The 25,134-nt window shown below is 37.4% G+C and overlaps 1 protein-coding gene, 1 long non-coding RNA gene and 1 pseudogene across 2 annotated transcripts in view; all 3 read right to left on the bottom strand.

The window, feature by feature from the left end:
- LOC133055076 (zinc finger protein 607-like) overlaps nucleotides 1–25,134 on the bottom strand; it is a 47,426-nt gene that overhangs the window by 1,000 nt on the left and 21,292 nt on the right. The window lies entirely within an intron of this gene.
- Nucleotides 50–14,135, bottom strand: LOC133054305 (uncharacterized). Its single transcript, XR_009692392.1, has 5 exons — nucleotides 13,950–14,135; nucleotides 9,049–9,131; nucleotides 5,924–6,061; nucleotides 4,763–4,858; nucleotides 50–95 (listed from the first exon to the last, which is right to left on the bottom strand). It is a non-coding gene; the product is annotated as an uncharacterized LOC133054305 (long non-coding RNA).
- On the bottom strand, nucleotides 7,842–8,747 carry LOC133054304 (superkiller complex protein 8-like; annotated as a pseudogene).

The following is a 25,134-nucleotide window of genomic DNA, read 5'->3' as shown; positions in this document are numbered from 1 at the left end:
ACCAGTATGAATTTTCTGATGCACAGTAAGAGATGAAGGTTTTTAATAAATATGTACATTTTCATAGCTCATTATTTCATATCTTGAATTCAAATCTAAAAGAGAAAAACATTTTATTTTCCTTGACAAAGAACAGTGAATATTCTACACTACATTCTTTTAAATTAAAAATATCACTCATTAGAGTGAATTACTTTAGATAACTCTAAAATCAGCTATACATTGTGTAATATTAACGACAGTTTCCATAACTCATTTATCATACTTTACTAGAGTGATTTAATATACTCTTTCTTATATCAGTTTCCATCAAAGACTTACAGAGGTGTTACTGGCCAAAACTGTGAAAACAGCAGCATAAAAATGATTGTGATGGAATGTAACAATATGATAAAAGGCAATCAGAAATTTTTCTGGTGGCTAAGACTCTGGACTCCTAACACAGGGGGCATGGGTTTGATCATTGGTCAGGGAACTAGATCCCACATGGTACAACTCATACCCAGTGCATCCAAATAAATAAATAAATACATAGTAAAAAAAGGCAAATAAAAAAAAAAAGCAATGAGTCCACAATGATACAACAGAAAATAAATTAAAAAAAATTTTTCACATTAAATAACTCCTCAACTGAATATGTTCTAGTACCACCATCGTGATGAAAACCCTTTCAAGATCATCTCCCTCTCTGAACCTCTATGACTGATACCAACTAAAAATGCTTGACAGAATAAAAAAATCAAGCACTTGAGGTCTGTAAATTAAACAGAAAAGGGTTGTGGAGGGAAGTAAAAACCTTAAAAAATGACCTACACTAGACTGAGTTTCTTGCCACTTTCTCTATCACTCATAGCTTTACAATATAGGTTGGCCTCAAGTATACTGGGGCAAAACTGAGTTACAAAAAACCCCCAACATATTTGCTACTACAAGAATCACAGTAAGGAATACTACCAAAGAGGAAAGTGAGGGAGGAATCCTAGAAAGGAAACACTGAGAGAAGGTTCCCTAATTTGCGGAGGAAACACGTACAAATCTTAGCCTAAACATGACTCGTGTATGCATGAAAAGGACACAAACCAGTATAGCTAAGCCCAGAACCACAGAATTATACTACTGCCCCCAAACAGCAAGACATAACATGTAGCCTAAATTTTATTGCTTCAATTACTTGCTAAAATAAAAATATCAACATGTAAACATTTCAACATAACACAGCACTCACAGTGTCCAAAAAACAACTTAAAAATTATTAATTGTATAAAGAACAAAAAAAAAATGTGATCCCCTCTCAAGGTAAAAGATAAACCACAGATGCTGAGACAACACAGAGAAAAAGAAACCACATAAAGGAAAACACTAAAACTATAGAACTGAAATAAGTAACTTCTAAAATGCTGGGGAGAATGGATACATGTATATGTATGGCTCAGTCCCTTTGCTCAGCCTGGGCAAAACTACCACAACATTGTTGAAACTACCACAACATTGTTGAAACTACCACAACATTGTTAATTGGCTATACCTCAATACCAAATGAAAAGTTTAAAGTCTGAGGGGAAAAAAATGCTGGGAGGGCTTACAGCAGAATGGAAATGATAGAGGAAAAAGTAAACATGACAGATATATAAAAGTTATTGTGGTAATATATGTAAAGATGCAAATAGAATCTGAAAAGGAAAGGAGACAGAGTGAGGCAAAAAACTGATTGAAGTTATTTACACTGATAGAATCTTTAGGAATGAAAGATGGCAACATGAAAGCAAAATATCTAGGTAAATATATTAAGATCATTTATTCCCCTATTAAGTTATTTCAGATGTATCTGACTGGAAAGCAAAGCTTTTAACAGTCTGGTGGTGTTTTCAATATATGTAAATGTTATAAACATGACAATTATAACATAAAGGGAAAGGTAAGTATAAACATATTGAAGCTACAAGTTTTTTCATTTTATAAGAAATGCTACAATATTTGAAAAAATAGACTGTGAAAGCTTAGGTATATTTTATACTGTAACCCCTATAACATAAATATTCAAAGAGAAATAGTCAAAATGCCAAGAGAAAAACAAAAATGAATACTAAAGAAATATTTCAATACTCCAGTACAAAGCAGGAAATGGAAACAGAAGACCTAAAACAAAGGAAGATAGGACATTAGGAAGAGTGAACTATAAAGATGCAGCCCCTCATTCTCCCCAAGAGATACTGAATCAACAGGATTACATGTACCAAAATATCTTTACTCTAAAAACTAGTTAAGGGGCTCTAGCATGCAGATAAATACATAAACAAAAGAAAAGACAGCCAAGAAGTTTGCTTGTTTAGAGTTTGCTTGCCCGAGTCCCTCTTGCCACCCAGTATAATGAGGTGTGATGAAGAATATGTGGGGTGCTCAGTCGTTCAGTTGTGTCCTACTTTTTGTGACCCTATGGATGGCATTCCGCCAGGCTCCTCTGTCCATGGGATTTTCCAGGCAAGAATACTGGAGTGGGTTGCCATTTCCTCCTTCAAGGAATCTTCCCGATCCAGGAATTGAACCTGAGTCTGTTGCATCTCCTGCATTAGCAGGTGGATGCTTTACCAACTGAGCCACCTGGGAAGCCCACCTACTCCTAATTTCTGGCTCCTTCCTCAGGACAGGAAAAAAGTGGAACTTGTGTCCAACATTCTGACTTCTCTGGGGGCTACCCAAGGGACTGGTTTTTGTCTTATCTGGCTTGGTTTGCCAACGGGAATGGTGGCATAGTTTGTACATCACATTGGAGGCCACTGAAAACACAGCTGAGTATTGCAGCATGTTAGGGTAGCAAAGAATATACATTTCCACAGGCAGGCACCAGGAGAGGCAATAGATTAAGGGTTAGAGGAATACAAGAGAAACTAAAAGACCCTCAGAAGAAACAGCAAATTAACATGTCAGAAGCAGCCATTTATACTAAAATAAAAGCATACACACAACCCCAAAGAAGATACATCCCAAGAAAAGGTGGTTGATAGGTTCCAGGACCCCTGGTTGGGCTTACTGGTGAAGGTAGTAAGGCAGTCTATAAAGACTGCAAGAAGTGGCTGTTTCCACAAAGCCAAAATCTCAGTGAAAAATCACAAGGGATACACAGAAACAGGGAAATCAAAGGACCAATACAAAGTGCCAGAAACCAACTCTAAAGAAAAGCAGATATATGAAGTTCCTGAAAAAGAATTTTAAAACTATGGTTTAAAGAATCTTCCCTGGTGCCTCAGTGGTAAAGAATCTGCCTGCCAATGCAAGAGACGCCAGTTCAATCCCTGGGTCAGGAAGTTCCCCTAGAGAAGGAAATGGCAACCCACTCCAGTATTCTTGCCTGGAGAATCCCATGGACAGAGAAGCCTGGCAGGCTACAGTCCACAGGGTCGCAAAGAGTCAGACACAACTAAGCAACTGAGCAACAGAATTTGGGATAGTGTTGCCATCTTAACAGTATTAAGTGTTCTGAATTTTCTGATATGCTATAAGAGCTGAAAGAACAACATAAATCAGAATTAGAAAAACTCAGAAATGAAGTGATAGAGCTCAGGAACATAGTAGAGATAAAAGAAAAAATAATTTCAGAATATTAACCTAGAAAGAAATAAGAAAAACTCCAATATATTAATATTAGGACAAAAATTTTTAATAAAAAATTTCAAATATGTAAAAAGTATATGAGAAAATAAACAAATTTATTTTTATCTAGACTTCTAAGTTTCATAAATAAGGTTTTTTAAATAATGTATTAAAAAATAAATATATTAAAAATTTAATCAGACCATGGCTCTTAAATAATCTTATAAAACAATTTTAATTCTTCTTAATAACACCTTAAATTACCTGAACTCCCATAATATACTGACTTCATGTTTTGTTAGTTAACCCTCAATAACTTTATTCCAATCGCCACATACTCCTTAACACACAACATTCATGTTCACCCTCAGGCCTTTGTATGTATTATTTATTCTTCTTGTAATGGACTTCCTCATATATTCAAATACTTTGGGCCCTTACCCTCCATGTCTCAGCTCAAATATCACTTCCTCAGAAAAGGATTCCTGACCATTTTACCTCATTATCCAAATTTGCCTTATCCTTGGCAGTCTCCTTCAAACTATGCTTCACTATGTGATGCTATTTATCTACTTATTTGTTTACATTTATTTTATGTCTTCCCTAATATAATACAAACTCCATTTACTAACCAGATATAGTAATAAATACATTTTTAGTTAATGAAGCCATATTACAAATCTAAGTGCCCCAGAGGTTCTGGAAAACATTTGAGTCCAAAATACATATTAAAAGATGCATAAGGGGACTTCCCTGCTGGTCCAGTGGCTAAGACTCCATGCTCCCAACACAAGGGACCCAGGTTCAATCCCTGGTCTGGACTCCACATGCCATAACTAAAAGTTCACATGCCTCAACTAAAGATTCCACATGCCACAACTAAGACCTGGTGCAGCCAAATAAATAAATAAATAAGAGGTGCATGAAGAAGGACAGTGCCCATCACTGAACTGGGAGGAAAATGTAAGAAGAATAACAAAAGGAGTGGTTAATGAAGTAAAGATAAAATTCACTGGGTAGTTCATGCAGAGCATTTATTTCCACTTTAGAGCAAAGGTATTTTCTCCAACGTGAATGAAGCTGTCCAAGCCAATATTTCAAGTGTGTGTCTCCTTGACAACTGGGCTTTTATTTACATGGATGTGGGCCCATAATTTGACTTGCTCATACTTACCTGTACACCATCTTCTTGTTTCTTCTCCCACAACCATCCATGGCTCTTTTCCTTGCTCCAAGAATGAAATCACATCTGGCTTAGAAATGGAATGTCCTGCTTACAAAGAAAAAAATGGCACACGATGTAGAAGAAAACATCGCTCAGTTAAAAGGTCAAAATAATATTGAATAAGATTTTCTAGAAGAGAAGGTAAAGGAATGAAATACAAGAAATCAGGAGGGGTCAGTTTAAGATATATATATATATATATATATGAATACATACATATAGACTCATATATTCTCTTTTTATTGAATGCATGTATTAATACCTTAGTTGAAAATACAGATCCTGGAACCTTAGTTCACTTCCTGCTTTTGCACCTTCCAGCTGTGTCTGACCTAGGCAAAGTCACTTAAACCCGTTGTGCCTCAGTACTCACTTATAAAATGGGAATGATAAGGAGGAAAAAATGAGTTGATATATATATGTATATAAAATGCTTAGAGCCTTACCTATTAAATCCTAAGCACAATGTTAGCTATTAACACTATTATCGATATTGTTGTTTTACAAAGAGTACACAAGAAGACCTATCTGCAGGATATTAAATACATTTAAAATGCAATGTTCATTGATTATAACTTTCAACCACAAAATAGAAAAAATTTCTCCAAAACATAATGCATGTTCTTCAGTTTTCAATGAATTCCATTTATTTAACCCACTGCTATAAAAATTGTAGGGGCTCTTTTAGAGCAAGTAGAGCAATTTAGCACCCTGTGTCTAGCTGATCTCTCCGCAAGAGGATCAGATAATAAAATGGAATATCTATAGAAATTCTGAGCACAAATAAATAGGAAATCTGGATTCTTTGACAATGATATATAACAGATCCCAGAGATTTCTAAACTACACCCTATTCATAAAGGAAGAGAGGCAACTGTAATTAAGAACAGAGGAGGTATGAATGTAACTGAAGGAGAGGGAGGATAAGGATATTTAATGCAGATGTGATTTCCAACCTGACGAAGCTAAAACCACTTCCTTGGTAAAAAAGAACAAGAAAGTGTTAACTAGTTTCCTAAAGGCAGCCCTGAAAATTACAGTGGGAAAAAATACATATCTTAAAGAGCAGATTCTAAATTATTTTAAATCACTTGAGGCTGAAAAACATACCCAGTGAGACCAAGTTATCATAGTTCTCCATCATCACATCCCGGTACAAGTTCTTCTGAACAGGGTTGAGACATTCCCACTCCTGCTGGGAGAAGTGTATGGCCACATCCCTGAATGTCGATGTCTGAAACAGCAAACCTATGTATTACCGGGGAGATGAAAGGAATATTTTGAGTACAGGAGAGAAGATAAGGATTGTACTGTAGGAAGAGAGTAATATGGCAAGTACATGGGCTAAAAATCTATAATATATGAAGGGACTGAAGCAGAATATATAGGTATTTTTGAAGAAGCTTGCTGAAACAGACAAAATTTCCTGGCTTGTTCTTAAGTATCTGAACCATTTGACAACAGATAAAATAGTGACACTTGGTTATTAAATAGTGAACATGAGGATAATGCCTGATTGGTATCTGTCACATAAATTCTCAGTAAACATGAGATGTCAAGGAAAATTTTTGCTTTTTAAAGAAGTGAAAATTTAATCAGTTATTTTTTAATGCAGTATAAAGTCCCAATTTTAGCAAATACAGTTTATATAAAACAGAATTTCCTCAATTATTAAATGCTTCACTATGTCAGATCTTACAGTTTTTAAAAAAATAAATCCACCTAATTTTTGGCACATGACATTATATTTTATGTATACATCAGATTTAAGTGAACAACATTTAGGAGGCACAGCGTTTGTAAGGTCTTCTCCAATCCTATGATTCCGTATTCACTTACTACTTACGATGATACATTTTCTTTTTACTGCCATCTAATGTCTATCACTGAACACTTGGCTTGTGTTGAGTGATTACTTAGGTTACCAATGATCACCTTCTGGTATTTATGCCCTTATGCACTCTCCTTCACATGTGTATGAGCTGAATTGAGTGACTTGTTTTTAATAAACGCAATATGATTAAAGTGGTGAAATGTTACTTGTGATGGCAGACTGCAGACTAAGACTGTCATGCTGTTTGCCTCTTTTGATGTCTCACTTGCTCAACCAGGGGTGGCCTCCAATCCTCCCATGAGTAACTGGATCTTGGAACCATCTGAGTGAGCTTAGAAGAGGATATACCCAATATTGGCCTTAAGATGACTGTAACTCTACCCAACAACTTAATAGCCTTGCAAGAGACCTAGTGTAAAGAGATCTAGAGCCAAGCCAAGCCATGTCCAGATTTCTGAACCAGTGAAATCATGAGATAAACGTTTACTGCTTTAAGCTACTAAGTTTCAGAGTAATATGTTATGTAACAGTAGATAACTAATAGGTAGAGTTAAAAATATTGAGGAAGGATGTTGAAATATGTCGCCCAAATTTAGTATGTTCCATTAAACAACACAAGAGTCTTGATATTTACCTTTCAGGGATTTCCTGCCAAGATCCATGACCTCCAAGTTTGCAAATCTCAATCATGTATATATACTAATTCACATAAACTGTGAGATACTACTATTCACTGAGATTTAAGTCATTCAATACCAAATTTCTGTCTTATCTACCTGGAATCTTACATCTGGAAAATTTCAAAGTCTTCTCCTGGGCAGTCAAATACAACCACTGTCTCCATGTCAACAAAAATCCAGACCTGACTCATATAACAAATCTTTAATGGACTTATCTCCTTCACTCCTTCAACACTGCCCTTGATAGAAGAATGGGCATGTAAGACATGTTGGATAATTTCTTAGTAATAACATGAACACTAGTTTTTTGTGGTTTTTTTTTTTTTTTTGCATTAAGAACACTTCATGTTAAAGTATGAATGGCATTTACAATAAAACATGAAAAATTTATATGTATCTACAAAAGTTTTTGCTACAATAAATGCTATTTCTTTTACACAAGACAGAAAGGTAAGGGATGTTATGCTCAATCTATACATTCTCTTTGCAGCATTAGTCTGGAAGACTTTGACCTTTAAATTAGACAATCATAGATGTGAATTTCCTGGTCATTTCTCTAACAGACACAATTTTTGAGCCATTTCCATTGTATTTGACTCCCCAGACTTGATCCTGGTGATCAAAGAAGGTGTGAACACAAGTCCTCATTCCATCATCCCAAACTTTTACACTTTTGTCAGATCAACTGGAAACCTAGTGTGTGTCACCAGGACAAAATGCAACATTCAGCACCCAGGATGCACACGCAATGTGCCAGCCAGGTTGGCATGTTGTACGTCACATATCTTGGCGGAGCCATCATGCAAAGCAGTTACAAGGATCTGTGAATCCAGGAAAAAGTCAAGGAGCGAATGGGCATACCATGGCCTTCTGGCATATACAGAAGTCTCCCAGTTGCGATATCAAAAATACTGATGATTCCACCTATGGCTCTACCGGCCAGAAACTTCCCATCAGGACAATATGCAATACTAAGAATGAATTTTCCTCTTGCGTCCAAAGAATACTCCTTTTTCCCACTTTCCACATCAAAAATGCTCACTTTCCCCACATGAATTCCTTGGCTAGATACTGGGAATCAGGAGAAAAGGCCAAAGTCCATGCATCCACAGGTCCTGCATCTACAGACTTTATGTTTGCTCTTTTCCAACTGCCAAAGAATATGAGCATCAAGAGAATGGGTTGCAGCAATGGGTAGGGTGTGGCTTAAGTCCACAGACAACACACTCGGTTGATGGCTCTCCAGATTCCACTGTAGGTCCAGCTTCTTATCACACCATTTCCAGACCTTCACTTGGTCATCCAGGGATCCTATGACCACTGTGTCAGAGTCTTCTTTGTTTGACCCTCAGGCAACTGACCAGATGGCATCATCATGGGTGTGCTCTTGTCTGAAGAGAACACTGTACTGGTTGGCCATTTCCTTAACCAAGGAGGAAGGGTTAAAGGCCAGACAGCTTACCTCACTGCCCGGCTGCACTGCCCTGCAGCTCGTCTGACACCAGCTTTGCGGGACAGCATCACCAACACTAGCTAGTTTAGACTGAAGCACATTGAGAAGATGCTGGGTAATTATGTATCACATTTCACTAGAACAAAAGCTGGGAGGCAGGTTATCTGAGGAACCTCTTTGGGTAGTAAACTTTAGAAAAATTAATGGAAATACTCAAATGATCTAAAAAAATACACATATTCCAAGAATGAGAGAAACATCAACTTACATGAGCCATGGTTTTAGACCTGCAAGACTGGATCAGTCCTCAAGGTTCCTCTAACAGAAAAGCAGATGTCCAGAAAGCCAGAGCTGGAAGAAGAGAAGACCTTGAGAGCAGTTTGGTGTTCCCAACAGAACATAAGTTAATAACATTATAATCTTCCACTCCAGGTTCCAAACTATTTACCATCACACATGATTTGGGTAGATTAGGATTCTAGATAAACCTATTTCCTCTGCCAAATCCCAGGGGTCTAGGAGGAACAAAGTCATAGAACAGAGGCATTTCTGCCAGACCCAGATATGTCAGCAGGAAGTTTTCTGGCACTGTATCATTTTGGTAAGGGAGATGAAGACCTAAGAGTAGGCAATGCAGTCTTGCTCAGAGCAGATCCTCTTCCTTCTATTCCCACTTTCTAAGACTACCATCCTAATAAGGACCTCTTTTGTGGCTTTATAATTATATGAAGTTGGTTAAGACATTGAAGAGAGAAAGTCAGTGTTTAGGACTTTGAGTCTAGCAAAGCTTACTAGTTAAATATATGACAAACCATCACTGTACTATAAATCAAAGTAGATACCAAATGTGAAGTTGGGAAAATATTTAAGGATATGGGAAATATTCCAGATACACTGTCAACAAAACAATCAGATTGACCAACATATGTATTTCTGAACAATATCTAAATATATCAAGCAACATAGAGAAGCAGAGTCAGAGAAACAGACCACTGAAATTAGTAGATAATAAAAGTCTGGAAGGTTAGTTATGTGACCATCTAACAGCAGTGCTTATTTTTTAAATCTGATCTTGATTTTTCTTTTTAAAGTTTATTCAGTAATTATTTTAACAATTACCACTCTGGCCGTGTGATGTGAAGAGCCTACTCACTGGAAAAGACTTGGATGCTGGGAAAGATTGAGGGCAGGAGAAGGGGGCAAGAGAGGATGAGAGGGTTGGATGGCATCATCGACTCAATGGACACGAGTCTGAGCAAACTACGGGAGATAGTGAAGGAAAGGGAAGCCTGGCATGCTGCAGTTCATGGGGTCACAAAGAGTCAGAAACGACTTAGTGACTAAACAACAAGAAACTTGAAATAAATGTGTATTATTTTTCAAAAAATTGTTAACAGGAAGATGTTGTCCAAAAAGAAGGAGAATTCAAGAAAATTCTTTGTTATCTAAATTTAGATTGTTTTACTGAGCGGCTTATCTTTTGTCTGTTTCTTTGGATCCCAATATCTACATTCACTCTACCATTTTTTCTCAGGTATGATGGAGTTCTGTCTAGACAAAATAGAGAGCAGTCTTTGTGTAATCTCTTGTATGAAATGATGATTTCAGTATAGCTTTATTTCAGGTTTTCTTGACAGAAAGGTTTACCTGGTTTCTGAACTTGTCAACTAAGCCAAGATGTCTCCCAGACAGCTGCTGAATTATGATATCCTACTAGGTTCACTTTGTGCCCAACAAAATTAGAAGGAAACTCTAAAGTACAAAAGTCACAGCAAAAAAAACCCGTTTATTATACTGATATTTCATAGAATCTGTGTGTTTTGCTCAGGTCCTAACTATTGCTACAGACAGACATTCCTGTGAATTCACAAGGTAGGTCACCTTCATCTCTCATTTCACACCACCTTACTCCTGTTCAGATTTGACCTCATTTGAGATAATAAGCATTTTAAAAGAGGCAACTATGCCTTTCTAGTGATTGTATTACCCATGTCTTACAACTTCTAGGTCTAGAATATTGTAGGCACTTAATAGCATGTGTACAAGTATGTTCATCAGAGAATAATTTTTGATAGGCAAAAAATTAAAAATAACTATCTCTCAGGCAACAGGTTAAAAATATGACAGCTTGCAATATGGTGACCCATTCAGTTTAGTTCAGTTCAGTCGCTCAGTCGTGTCCGACTCTTTGCGACCCCATGAACCATAGCACGCCAGGCCTCCCTGTCCATCACCAACTCCCGGAGTCCACCCAAACCCATGTCCATTGAATCGGTGATGCCATCCAACCATCTCATCCTCTGTTGTCCGCTTCTCCTCCCGCCCTCAATCTTTCCCAGGGTCTTTTCAAATGAGTCAGCTCTTTGCATCAGGTGGCCAAAGTATTGGAGTTTCAGCTTCAACATAAGTCCTTTCAATGAACACCCAGGACTGATCTCCTTTAGTATGGACTGGTCCAATCCCCTTGCAGTCCAAGGGACTCTCAAGAGTCTTCTCCAACACCACAGTTCATCTGCATATCTGAGGTTATTGATATTTCTCCCAGAAATCTTGATTCCAGCTTGTGCTTCCTCCAGCCCAGCGTTTCTCATGATGTACTCTGCATGTAAGTTAAATACACAGCCTTGACATACTCCTTTTCCTATTTGGAACTAGTCTGTTGTTCCATGTCCAGTTCTAACTGTTGCGTTCTGACCTGCATACAGGTTTCTCAAGAGGCAGGTCAGGTGGTCTGGCATTCCCATCTCTTTCAGAATTTTCCACAGGTTATTGTGATCCACACAGTCAAAGGCTTTGGCATAGTCAATAAAGCAGAAATAGATGTTTTTCTGGAACTCTCCTGCTTTTTTACGATCCAGCAGATGTTGGCAATTTGATCTCTGGTTCCTCCGCCTTTTCTAAATCCAGCTTGAACACCTGGAAGTTCACGGTTCACATATTGCTAAAGCCTGGCTTGGAGAATTTTAAGCATAACTTTACTAGAGTGTGAGATGAGTGCAATTGAGCGGCAGTTTGAGCACTCTTTGGCATTGCCTTTCTTAAGGTTTCCTTAATAATTAATCCATATGAAATGATGGGAAACAATATTGACTCAGTGAAAACCAAGGCAGGTTTCAAAAGTATGCAGTCAAATGTTCTACCACTGAGCTATACCCACAGTGTACTAAAAAAAAAAACAAACACAAAACACACAAAAAAACACAAACAAACAAAAAGTAGATTTGTTGTATACTATTAAAGCTAGGCTGGTATTAATTCAAACTAGGCTGTCGTAAATTTAAGATGCTCATTATAATCCTCAAGATAACCATTAAGAAAACAACTAAAAAATAGAGAAAAAGAATCAAACAGGACACCACAATCAATTAAACACAAAAAGAAGGCAGGAATGGAGGGATCAAGGAACAAAAAAGGCAAGACACACAGAAAACAAATGGCAAAATGGTATAAGTTTCTCCTAATCAGTAAGTACTTCAAATTTAAATGGGTTAAACTGTTCACTTAAAAGAGACTGGCATAATGGATTAAAAAAAGAAAAAAAGGCATGCATAATATATAAGATAATAAATATACTGTTGAAATGAAGACACAAGCTATGTTGTTGGACTTTCAGGAATTGAAAACCAACTTTAAGCTGTGAGAGTTAAAAATATCTCAGTGCCTTTGTTAACTATAACATCAGCAAAGAAAGGGATAAGAATACCACCTACAAAAGAGGGCTGTTTTGAAGACTAAGTGTTGCAGGAAGGGGGATCCTTTTGCAAGGATTATCCTCTATTTTAAAAAATGAATGCCACATGTAATTTTAAATTTTCTTGGGTATCATTATCTACAACTATGAAGAAGATGATTTTTTAAAATATTTATTTGTATTCAGCAGGTCTTAGTTGCAGCATGTGGGATCTAGTTTCCCAACCAGGGATGTAAAGGGGGTTGGGGGGCTCCTGCATTGGGAGCTAGGAGTCTTAGCCACTGAACTATCAAAGAAGTCCCATATGAAAATGATTTAACATTAGATCATGGCCATTTTTCCTTATCATGACTAACTTTACAAACAAATTTTATTATCTACATAATATCATCTCACGGATGTCATGGGAGTTTCTTAATCATTCTCATTATCTTGACCACTAATTTTGTACAAAACTGTCCCAAGATATAATAAATTTTTATTCTAGATAAAAACCCAAGTCTAAATCTTTTGAATTGTGTACACCTTTGAAAAATAGAAATTACAAATATATATAGCGATTATCTATAAAAAATTTGGGGGGTTGTGGTTCCCTCTACACCCATAAATTCAATCAAAAGAACTTTGGTTAAGAACTAGACAACTGAATTCTGGCTCAGTCGCTTAACTTTCAAACACAAGTCATAATTAACCTCACATTTTTCTTGTTTCTTAGCTACAGAAACCTGCAGGGAAATAATCAGAGTCACCACACGTTAGGTATTTATTATTTATTACAATACACCCTCTGTGGCTCCATCGGTTGTGAGCTCATACAGAAAACCAAAATTAAATAAGAAGAGGGTGCTCACAGTAGGTTCATGCCTTCACAGCTCAAGAAACGTTGTCATCCTCAAATGTACCAATGAACCCAGAAACAACTGTCACAGGAAGGAACCCCATTCTTAGAGTCTATCCATTCTTTCCTAGAATCGTGACTCGGGGACAATCCCTAATCTAAAATTCGCATCCTAAAAGCCAGTCTGTACCTTCTTACCAAAACCTTCATCGAGGGCTTAGCATCTGGTTTCCCACTTGGGAGTGATTTCTCTGCGGCAGTTGTCGGTGCTGACAGGAGCGTAGAGGAAAGCAGCAGGGAGCTCAGAACCATGGGTCACTGAGATAGTCACCACTAGGCTACCGCAATTCACGCTCACATAAAGGACATGCACCGTTGATCCCCGTCAGGCAAGGATAACCAAAGCACCTCGTCCGGTCTCGAAATGGCACCCACCGCCGTGGAACTCCCCCGCGGCCCTTCGCACGGAGCAAGGCCTCTCACAACCACGCACCCGTCCCGACTTTCTCTCAGGACTGCAACCACCCTCCCCGCTGCTCAAGCGCCCACAGGACCGAGGGGGCTGGGGGATTCCCACGACGGCGCTCAGGGCGCCCACGCTTTAAGCGCCTCCCGAAATTCCACTCTCACCTTCACTCACCGTCTTCCTCGGGCTCGGGCTACCTGTGCACAGTCATTTCTGCGGCGACCCATGCCGGATTCTTCCTTGGAAGGGTGCCACTCGCGCGCAGCGCGCAACAAGGGACACGGAAAAAAATACCTGAGGTTGAAGACACCTCGTCGACCGTGGGAGCTACGGTCTGGTCTAGGATGCCCCAAAGCTAAGCCGCCGCTCCCAGCCCGCCGGGAGAATTCTGAGACCGCCGGACTGCGCGTGCGCACCGCTTATCTCTGCCCGCAGATCTCGGTCCGACCTGAGGCCGAGGCTAAGCTGAGTGGTTCCCAGGGTTAGGAGGAGGCGACCGCGTGGCGTGGCACCGCACCGGAGAATTCTGAAGAGGCGACTGCAGAGATCATATTTTACGAGGGCTCAGGACTATGTGTGAGGGTCCACCCTGTTGAGTCAGTGAAGGGATGCCCAAGGTCATGGAGCGCCTGACAGGTGAGCACCCGAATTTGGGTTCATAATCTACCCATGCTGTACGTTTGTGTATGTATTTGCGTGTGTACGCATGTCGGGGTGTACATATCTTTCCTAAAATTCCAGTTACACCTGAAATGTTACAGATGCTTAGTATATTTCCATCTTATTTTGTTTTTTATCATGTATTTCATTTTTGGCTGCTTTAGGTCTTCATTGCCTCGCACCTTCATTGTTGCCCACGAGGCTTTCTCTAGTTGCTGTGCTTCTGCTTCTCATTGTGGTAGCTTCTCTTGTCGCTGGTGGGTTCTAGGGCACCCTGGCTTCAGCAGTTGTGGTGCAGGGCCTTAGTTTCCCTATGGCATGTGGTATCTTCCCCAACCAGGGATCGAACCCGTGTTTCTGCAGTGGCAGGTGGATTCTCAACCACTGAACCACCAGGGAAGTCCCTGTATTTCCATTTTAGAACTGAAGCTTCTGAGATCAAAACAGATACAAATTACACTGTTTAGTGGCAAAGCCATGTTTCCAGGTCTTATTGGATAAAGTGAGACTACCTTTTCGTGTACTCTCATTGTAGACAAGGAGAGAGTGACTTTGGGTCCTTTTTAAGATCACTGACTTCAGGAATTGCTGTCTATAGTAATTCTCTTTTCGGGAAGGGGCACACATCATCATGTCATGTTAAACATCAGAACTAGATCTCATCAAAATCACATTCAGTTAGTTGATTTATGTATTTCTTCCTTGAGAGCCAGATAATCTAAGACTCAGGGGCCCCAGTAATATCTGGAATTGGAAAAAAGTACCCAGGACTAAAAGGGGATATTGGGTAAGTTTCATAACATTTTCTATCTTAAGTACAGAAAAATAAACAAGAGGACAGATATAGAAGCATTAAGTTGATTTGAAGTTATTTTCCCAACACAAGCTTCTACCACGTCTCAAGCATAGAAATTCCTGATACTTCTAAATAATTTTTGAAAACCTATTACTTATTTTTGAGGAGCCAGAATCAGAAATGTGGAACTGTAGATTTTTAGGCAGTTTGCTGAGGAAAACTCTTTCTCCAGACCTCCAAAAGAGTTCAGTAAGGTTCAAAGCTGCAAGGAAACTCAATTTTCTTGTGAATGTGTCCACATCTATTAGAAATATAGTTTTCTTTGATCAAAAAGTTGGATTGGGGATTTCCCAGGTGGTGGTCAAGTGGTTAAGACTGCTCACTCCTATAGCAGTGGTGGGGTAGGGGGTGGGGGTGAGGGAGAGGGGGTGGGATGCACGGGTTGGATCCCAGGTCTGGGGAACTAGGATTCTGTATGCCAGCACAGTGCCCCCTGCCCTCACCCCCACAAAAAAAAAAAAAAAAAAAAAAAAAAAAAACAGGAAAAAGTTGGATTGGATCTTCTGGAAAATTTTAAATGAGAAGAAAGGTAAACAGTGATTCATGTCAGAAAAAAACAAAGCAAAACTAAGAAACAAAAAATATACTAAATTACACCAGTGTCATTTCCCTGGGTGTACTGAGTTCTCTAATCTGAAGTGCAGAGCTCATGCTGAGACCTCACATACTATCTCCTTCTGTATGCCTATTACATCTTCTAGAGTTTTGTGTGTGTGTATTTGCTCAGTTGTGTCCGACTCTTTGTGACCCTGTGGACAGTAGCCCACCAGGCTCCTCTGTCCATGGGATTCTCCAGGCAAGAATACTGGAGTGGGTTGCCATTTCCTTGTCCAGGGTATCTTCCCGACATTATCAAAAATATGGAAAAACTAAAACATAATTATTTCTGAAGAGTTCACCTAAAATCTTCTATTGCATTTATCCCTATTATTAGTTACAAAAATATTATCATCCCAAGTTAATATTTCTTGCTGATAAATTTTAAGACATATTATGGCTTTACTTTCAGTAATGTACATTCAATGTATTATACTTCATACTGATGACTCTAAAGACATGTCTGTATTAATTAAACCAACAAATTTAAACATGTTTTCACTCATAAAATTAAAAAAAAATTAGTCCTGGGTCATGTGATCCTTTCAAACTTTAGGTTAGCTTCTGTTGTATTTAGAAATGTTTGATTTGTAAGTGATTACTTTTCTTTCAGTTCAGTTCAGTCACTCTATTGTGTCCAACTCTTTGCGACCCTGTGGACTGCAACATGCCAAGCTTTCCTCCTGTCCATCACCAACTCCAGGAGCTTGATCAAATTCACGTCCTTCAAGTCAGTGATGCCATCCAACCATCTCATCCTCTGTCATCCCCTTCTCCTCCTGCCTTCAATCTTTTCCAGCATCAGGGTCTTTTCCAATGAATAAATAGAGCTCATTTACAAATTAATTTTTGCATAAAGATAGAATCAGATATCTCATAGTTTCATTTTAAAACCCAGGCATGAATCAATTATTTCAATATAAAACTTATTAGCTTATAAATAACAATTGGAATAAATTGAGTTTACTCACATGAGTTTAAAAAGACCTCTTTTCCCTTTTTTTCTTACAGTTTCAGGTTTTATTAATTGAGCCAAGGCCAGTCTCAGGCAATGTGGGTTGGGTTTGTATTTCAAAACTCTTTTCTGATTAAAAAAATATTCCTTTAATAAGAATAAATGCAGTCTCACACTTAACTACCAAATTGGGGTGGATGTAATTAGCACTATAAGAAATAGCAGGCATAAGAAACAAATTTTCTTAATAGTATAATATAATAATATTAGTATTAAGATTCTTTTATATTTAATTTGAGGACATGTAACATCTTCACATCAGTAAAACCAGCTAACTTACACTAATATGGTGGGATAAAATACTACTAGGTGTTTTATAGAGTATCTTTCTTCACAATACTCATATGTAGTAGGTGATATTCTACATTTATCAATGAAAAAAACAAGGCATTAAGATGTCATAAACACTATGAACTCAGTTTCATATTTTAAAAATCTGACAAGAGACCCTATGGTCTAAATTTCAACAAGATACCATCTCCAAATTATGTATGTTTATTTTAAACCTACTCACTAATTCTTCAGCAATTAATCCAGACTAAAATCATTATGACTAACAATAGTATATTTGTCTTTATATAGCAGAACCAAATTAATTAATCTGTTGCCTATTGTTAGAATTTTGTTTTTAATGTTTGGTTATCCAAAACACATGTTGAATGTCCTTTCATGTCATAAATTTCTACAGATATTTCCTTAACTTGACTGCTAGAAGTAGAATTTGGGACAAAACCACCAGACCTTTACTAATTACCTACAGCATGCCAGATCCTGCAATCAAAGTATTTGAGGTGATAGACTAAAATGACATAGTTTTTAAAGTGTCTTATTATGTAGTAAGATAACCTCTCAACAGGAATAAATGTATTAAGGATTAGGGGCTGCTAACAAGACATGACCTGGAAATTTGATGTAGTGATGTAATTCTGATTACAGTTACCATGATCAGATCATAATTAAATTAAGCCTAACTGATAAGATTGGGGTGAAGGGAAGGAATTTATGCTGTAAGTTATACCTTACATTTTTTATTCTAATGATGTTGGATGCAAAGTGAAAGTAACGGGCTAATTTAGCAGATATCTGGAGTGTATCATGACTAACACAGAAATATTTCTGTAAAGATCTGTAAAAGGATGTAGAAGTGAGTCCAGCATCAGTATTTATTAGGCTCTACTCAAGGATATCCCCATTTCATAGACAGAAATCCACATGCATGAACATAATGGTTTTAATAAAAGAACTTTTTTTTTTTGGAGGATAGCTTTCTCTTAAAACATAAAAACTGTTCACATACCTATATATTTCAAGTAAGGCATGGCCACTGAACCAAAAACTATGATATATTTAAACAAAAGAACCTCCAGCAAGATCAAAGCAAAAAGATAAGAATTGTTAATATACAGGTGTATAACATTCTAGAATTTTTCTGTTAAGTCTAATGGTCTGTAATTATATATTGAAATATGCAGATACTTTACAGATAGTATCATATCCTACATATGGCTTTGTAACCTGACTTTTCTGACAGTATTTCTCATTTTCTGTGTACTCAGTATTCTCCTTTATCATTTATTACATGGATATTTTACAGTATATGAAAGGCAGCAGGTTATCTAAATCAGAATGATGGAAATGAGCTGAGCATACAATAGAGGGCTAACTCAGAAGACCCATGTGCTCAAGTACTACATTCCAAAGAAAGGCCTGTGTTAAGAGGAGATAACCTGAGTCCTTAAAACTCAACATTCAGAAAACTAAGATCAAGGCATCTGGTCCTATTACTTTGTGGCAAATAGATGGGGAAACAGTGGAAACAGAGACTTTATTTTTGGGGGCTCCAAAATCACTGCAGATGGTGACTGCAGCCATGAAATTAAAAGATGCTTGCTCCCTGGAAGAAAAGCTATGACCAACCTAGACAGCATATTAAAAAGCAGAGACATTACTTTGCCAAGAAAGGTCCATTTAGTCAAAGCTATGGTTGTTCCAGTAGTCATGTATGGATGTGAGAGTTGGACTATAAAGAAAACTGAGCACCAAAGAATTATTGCTTTTGAACCGTGGTGTTGGAGAAGACTCTTGAGAGTCCCTTGGACCGCAGGGAGATCCAACAAGTCCATCCTAAAGGAAATTAGTCCTGAATATTGATTGGAAGGACTGATGCTGAAGCTGAAACTCCAATACTCTGCCCACCTGATGTGAAGAACTGACTCATTCGAAAAGACCCTGATGCTGGGAAAGATTGCAGGCAGGAGGAGAAGGGGACGACAGAGGATGAGATGGTTGGATGGCATCACCGACTCGAAGGACAACAGTTTGAGCAAGCTCCGGGAGTTGGTGATGGACAGGGAAGCCTGGTGTGCTGCAGTCCAGGCAGGCGCAAAGAGTCGGACACGACTGAGTGATTGAACTGACTGAACCTGAGTCCTTGGAGTATCTGCCCTGATAAGCTATATTGGTTTCAAAGTGAAAGTGTTAGTCACTCAGTCATGTCTGACTCTTTGTGACCCCATGGACTGTAGTCCACCAGGCCCTCTGTCCATACAATTCTCTAGGCAAGAACACTGGAGTGGGTTGCCATTCCCTTCTCCAAGAGATCTTTCCGACCTTTCTGATCTTTTCCCAAGGATTGAACCTGGGTTTCCTGCACTGCAGGCAGATTCTTTACTATCTGAGCCATTGGAGAAGCCCTGATAGTTAATGCTAACAATGCAAATCATGCTGAAAACTGTTTTTGTATGACCAAAGTCCTCAGCAAGATTTGACCATTTGACCTTTATGGGCCTGGAGTTGGAACAGTTCCATTCAGTTGTGTGGGCACTACAAGACCACCATGAGCGCATGCACACACACACACATCACGGTAAAAACTGTGAACACAAGGTTCAGATGGGCTTCCCTATTTTGCACCATGAACATGTTGTCATGTATCATTGCTATGAGGATTAAGCATGTCCCCCTGTAATTCTAATGAGAGAGGATGCCTGGAATCTTGTGCCTAGTACCTCCTGAACATTACCCATATGAATGTTCCCTTTGCTGATTTAATCTGTAGCAGTCACTATAATAAACCTTAGTCCTATCTTTTGAATGCCCACGAGTCCTTGTGGGGAATTTTGCAGCCTGAGTGTCTTAGCGACCCCTGCTTCCCCATGGAAGCTTTGGTTGAAGATTACAGTTCATAACCAAACCTAAAATGTATTTCCAGATATATTGCTTGTATTCCATGGGGGAGGGGATATTTGAAAGAATACTATTTTGATTATTAATCAGGACATATAAATGAGCTTATAAACATCAAAGGGGAGGTGATAAAACAGTATCACACAAATTAACTGTAAAATTGATCTCTAAAATGGTGGTATGTAGTGTGCAGCACATTAACCAAGTGACAACATTTAGCATTCGTTAACACTGGAAAAATCCAACATTGTATGCTTTCTAATGTATACACTGTCACCTAGTAATACTTTGGCAAGAAGTATTCTTGCCAAAAATGATTAGAACCCAGTAAAACATCTTGGTGCAACTTCAAATTTATGGAACTATGAGTAGTTGGATAAACTAAAATAAGGCAAAATAACTCATGAGGGTGAGCACCTTTTCATGTTTTGGGGTCACCTGGATCTACCTTTTGTCAAGTGCAGTTCACACCTTTTCCTCATTTTTGTATTGATTTGGAACTCTTTATTCTGGATAGGAAGGCTTCATCAGATACATGCACTGCAAATATCTTTCCCCATTCTGTGGGTGTGCCACCCTCTTGCACATTATTTATAGTGCCTTTTGACAAATACAAGTTCTTAAGTTCAATGTGATCAAATTATCAATTTTTCCCTCAGTGGCATTGTTTTTTATATTCTATTTAAGAAATTAATAAATCAACTATATACCAACATAAAAAAACTTTATCACTACTTGAGAAAAAATTTACTACCTACTCCCAGTATCGTAATCTATTTTTTCCCATACAGCTTTATTGTTTATCTCAGATTTAGTCCTTCAAGTCATATGAATGAGGGGGTATGTTTATGAGGGTGAGAAAAGTGTAATGTAGGCATCAAAATTTTTCTCCATACATATATTCAATTCACCCAGCAATACTTACAAGAAAGATTCTTTTCCCAACTTACAACAAAGTGTTAACTCTGTCTTACATGTGTGAACCTGTTTCTGTACTCTACAGTTCCACTGGTCTATCTGTCTATCCTTGACCAAAGCCTCAGGGGAAATTCCAAGGCCACAATGGATAGTGAGAGTTGATGCCTGCTAGTACATGTCCTCCAGTTTTGTTGTTGCTCTTATTCCTCCCCGTTCTTGAAATTTGTCTTACTTATTCTTCCTCCTTTGCAACTCGAAATATATTTTAGAATCAGCTTGTCCATTATACACACACAGAGCCTGATGGTATTTTGGGGGGAGTACTATGCAATAAATATACAACTCAGATTGTAGAGAACTGAAATTATTTCAACAATTTCCCAATCTACAAAGTATATGTTCTTTAATTTCTTTAGGTATTACTTCATCTCAATATAGTTCATAATTTTCTGTGTAGAAGTTCTGCATGTCTTTTGTTAATTTATTACTAGGTATTTGACTTTAATACTTTGTAAACTGTAACTAAAAACATTTTAAAGTATTTGTTGTTGGTACATATAAACAAGTTAAAAACATTGACATTACAGCCAGTAACCTTATTAATTTCATACATTCCCTCTAAGCTACCTGAAATCCTTTTAGATACCCTATGTACACATAATGACAATTTTAGTTTTTCCTTTCCAACCTTTAAGTCTTTTCTACTTGCCTTTTGCAGTGGCCAAGCTCTCCAATACAATATTAAGTAGTGGTGGTGACCATGGATATCTTGTCTTGCTTTAAGTCTCAGGGGAAAGTTTTCAATATTTCAACATTAAGAAAAAAATTTTCTGGATAAAACTCTTTAATATATAAGATCCCTTCTACTCTGAGGACATTATCTGAACAATCCTAATTTTTAAAAATGCATTGAAACTTATGGCTCAACCAAAAATTATGATCAACTTTTATATATTGTTCCATATGCATGGGAAAATAGGTGTGTATTCAGTCATTATTGGGTATAGTATTCTATATATGTGAAATTCATTCATCATGTTACTCAGATATTCATTGACTCTTTGTCTACTTATTCTCTATGTGTATATTAAGAGAGGTGGATTAAAGTCCTCCACTATAATTGCCAATTTTTCTATTTCTTCTTTTTGTTGTCATTTTTTACTTCATATATTTTAAGCTATGTTATTAGGTTTACACAAAATTTTAAATTGCTGCATGTTTCTGATGGGTATACCTTTTTATTCCTCTTTATCTCTGGTTATCTTTATTTTCTTAATTAGCTTTGAGTTAGTGCTTGCATAGCTTGTAGTAAAGGGTTAATACCTCAGCCTTGGTTTGCCCAAATCCTGCACATTCTAAGAAGGGATTGATTTTGAGCAGTTTCTGGGAATAACTGGAATATCCCTTGGAATATCTTGCCTAAAAAGTTTTTTGTATACCTGAGACTTCGTCTTATCAGTTTGACCAGTGTTATGAACCAGTGTTATGTGCCTCCCCAAAATTGATCTATTGAAACCCTAACCTCCAGGACCTTAAAATGTGACTGTATTTGGAGATAAGGTTTATTTTTTTTTTATTTTTTGTTTTTTTTTGTTTTTTTTTTTTAGTTCTACCACTTTATTGCTACCAACCCATTTCCCTCCACCCTCGTGCACACATGCTCAGTCATGTAATCCCATGGACTTCAGTCCGCCAGACTCCTCCGTCCATGGACTTTTCCAGGCAAGAATACTGGAGTGGGTTGCCATTTCCTTCTCCATGGAGATAAGGTTTAAAAGAAGTAATTAAAATACGGCTATTTGGGTGGGCACTAATCCACTCTTATTAATACTAATGTTACTACAAGATTAGGACATACAGAGAGACAACAGAGATGCGCACACACAGACAAAAGGTCACATGAGGTCACAGTGAGAAGGCAGTCATCTGCAAGCGAAGGAGAGAGGCCTCAGAAGAAACCAAACTTGATGACATCTTGTCTCCAGAACCATGAGAAGATAAATTAAAGCTATCCAGTCTGTGAATTTTTGTTGTTGTATTTTTAAAAAATACATATATCATAAATTTACCATCTTAACCATTTTTAAATATACATTTCAGTGACATTGTATATAGTCAAAACTACCACTGAACCCTATAACTCTTCATTTTTTAACACTAAAACTTTATACATATCAATCATAATCAATAATTCCCCACTCTCCCCAGGCACTGACAACCACCATTACAAGTTCAATGATTTTTGACCAAGTACTTCACGTAAGTGGAATCATTCAATATTTGCCTCTTGTGACAATTTACTTCATTCACCAAAATATCCTCACAGTTCATCTTTGTTTGGCATGTTACTAAATTTCCTTCTTTTAAAGGGCTGAGGAATATTCCATTATATATATATACCACATTTAGCTTATGGACTCTTGGATTTCCTCCATGTTAGAGCTAATGTGAACAATGCTGCTATGAACAGTGTATAACTAGCTCTTAAAGACCCTGACCTCAATTATACCTACAGCTGGATCATACATACTTCTCTTTTTAACCTTTTGAGGAAACTACATACACTTCCTACAATGGTTGTACCATTTTACATTCCCACCAGTAGTGCAGATAGGTTCCAATTTCTCTATATCCTTTCCAACACTGTTCTTTTTCTGTTTTTCTTTTTTTCCCCAATAGTAGTGATCTTAATAGATGTCAGGTGGCACCTCACGGTAGTTTTGATTTGTATTTCCTTAATGATTAGTGATGTTAAGCGTATTTCCATGTGCTTATTCTCCATTTGGAGAAATGTCTATTTAAGTTTTTTACCCATTTTTTTTTTTTTTATTGCTGTTGAGTTTTAGAAGTTTCTCTACATTCTGGATATAATTGCTTATCATATTTGCAAATATTTCCCCCCATTCAGTGGACTGCCTTTCACTCTGTGGATAGTGCCTGTTTTTTCTTTCTTCCTTCAGGTGACAATGATCTACACATTCTCATCTAATGAAGAAGATACATAGTTATAGAAAAGTAATTTCCAAAAATAACCTATTGAAAATGATACTCCATTAGTTTCAATGATATTGTTTGAATGGACACTGTCTTTTGATACAATTTTTTAAAATTTCATCAAGTCCAATTCTTTTGCTGTGTCTTTGATGTCATATCCAAGAAAACATTGCCAAATCCAATGTCATGAAAGTTTTGTCCTGTTTTATTCTAAAAGTTCTGTTTTAAGTCTTGTGTTTAGGTCCTCAGTCTATTTTGAGATAGTTGTTGTACAAGACATTAGGTAAGGGTCCACCTTCTTTCTTTTCAGTGTAGACGTCCAGTTTTCCCAGCTATATTTGTTGAAAAAAGTATTTTCCTCATTGAATGGTCTTGGTAGCCTTGTCAAAATCACTTGACTATATATGTAAGGGTTTACTTGTGGGCTCTCTATTCTGTTCCACTTGTGGATATGTCTGTCTTTATGCAGATACCACTGTTTTGATTACTAAAGTTTCATAGTAGGTTTTGAAATCAGGAAATGTGAGTCCTCTAGATTTGCTCTTTTCAAGATTGTTTTGGCGACTAGAGATCCTTTTGAGATTCCATTTGAATTTCAGGGTGGGGTTTTGTATTTCTGCAAAAAGCATCATTGGGGTTTTGATTGGGATTGCTTTGAATCTGTAGATTGCTTTGGGTAGCACTGGCATTTTAATAACAGTGTCTTCTAATCTATGAACATGGGATGTTTCTCCATTTATTTATGTCTTCTATAATTTCTTATTTTGTAGCTTTCATAGTACTTTTACTTCCTTGGTTAATTTCACTATTTCATCCTTTTTGATGCTATTATAAATGGACTTGTTTTTGAAACTTCCTTTTAATTTTGTTTTTTGTTAATGTACAGAAATGCAACTGATTTTTACATGTTGACTTTGCATCCTGAAACTTTGCTGAGTTCATTTATCAAATCTAACAGATTTCTTTTGTAGTCTTTTAAGGGTTTTCTACATATAACATCATGTCACCTAATAACAGAGATCATTTTACTTTTTCCTCTCCAATTTGGATGCCTTTGTTTTTCTTGCATAATGATCTGCAGAGACTTTTCAGTGCTGTGTTGAATAGACGTGGTACAAGCAGACATGCTTATC

The sequence above is a fragment of the Dama dama genome, chromosome 4 (genome assembly GCF_033118175.1).
Source record: "Dama dama isolate Ldn47 chromosome 4, ASM3311817v1, whole genome shotgun sequence".
In the NCBI taxonomy this organism is placed as follows: domain Eukaryota; kingdom Metazoa; phylum Chordata; class Mammalia; order Artiodactyla; family Cervidae; genus Dama; species Dama dama.
Note: the sequence above shows the minus strand (reverse complement) of the source record. Positions and strands in the feature narration are given on the sequence as shown.